The following is a 1,054-nucleotide window of genomic DNA, read 5'->3' as shown; positions in this document are numbered from 1 at the left end:
AGTAAATAGTAACAGTAAATTGAGCAAGAGAAATATCCTCTTACACACCCACACAAATGCTTCAAACTCCCTCATAATTAAAATAGGGAAGTGTGTGTATGTGCATTTCTGTCTCTCTTTCTCTGTTTCTCTGTGTCTCTGTCTCAGTCCCTCTCTCCCCCACCTCTTCTCCCTTCTCTCTCTCTGTGTGTATGTGTAAAATCATTACTCATTATTTTTAGAACTACAAATATAATAAATTGATAAACCTGGATTTGTTCCTAAGGTTTCACCCACTTATCTATGGAAATGGTATAATTTATATCCTTGAAAATGCTCATGCCCAAACAGAGTAAATTCTAGAACTCTTTTCATCTATTGCTTATATACTTAGTGGCAGAACCACCCATGATTAGTTAGAACACAACAGGCCAAAGAAAGCAATATTAAGGAAACAGCATGTCTGAAAATTAACAATAAATCTATCTATAGGTTCTATAAACCTTTCCATGCGGTGCTTTGTTCTGTGAATGTACAGGATATTGAAATCTTGAGGCTGGCTGAGCATTCTGTGCACATTGGGACAGAACATACATGATAACAGAGGCTGGGTAGGAGCTCTGCCTCTACCATGGAGTGTGAACTCTGAAGCACCATTTAACCATGTCCATGGCCTTCAGTCAGGTTGCTATGAGCTTTTGAGTCAGGATAATTCTTCTTTGTCCCTTTCTGAAACCCTGCAGTCTACTTGATGATCCTCTGTTCTATAAGCTAAAGGTCACTGTGTTCTTTTATTGATCTTGAAATCAGCCTTGTACATCTGAACTCTCTCATTTTCCAAGGGATTGATTAGGACCTTGGAATTTTCATGCCAGTTGAGACTTTTGTTTCATTGTCTACTTCCTACTTAGGCAAAACCTGCTTACTAACTGTGAATTTTGGCTCACAAATTAATTACCTAGCTCTTAATTTCTCACATTTTCTACAACTTAACCTGAAGTAAAAAAACAGAAAACCTTTTTAAAGTTCCATGTCTTGGTTGACATTTTATTCTTTGCTTTCCTTGTCCCACAAC

Source organism: Mastomys coucha, unplaced genomic scaffold, assembly GCF_008632895.1.
Source record: "Mastomys coucha isolate ucsf_1 unplaced genomic scaffold, UCSF_Mcou_1 pScaffold7, whole genome shotgun sequence".
NCBI lineage: Eukaryota > Metazoa > Chordata > Mammalia > Rodentia > Muridae > Mastomys > Mastomys coucha.
The sequence above is the reverse complement of the archived record's forward strand: the minus strand, read 5'-3'. Positions refer to the sequence as shown.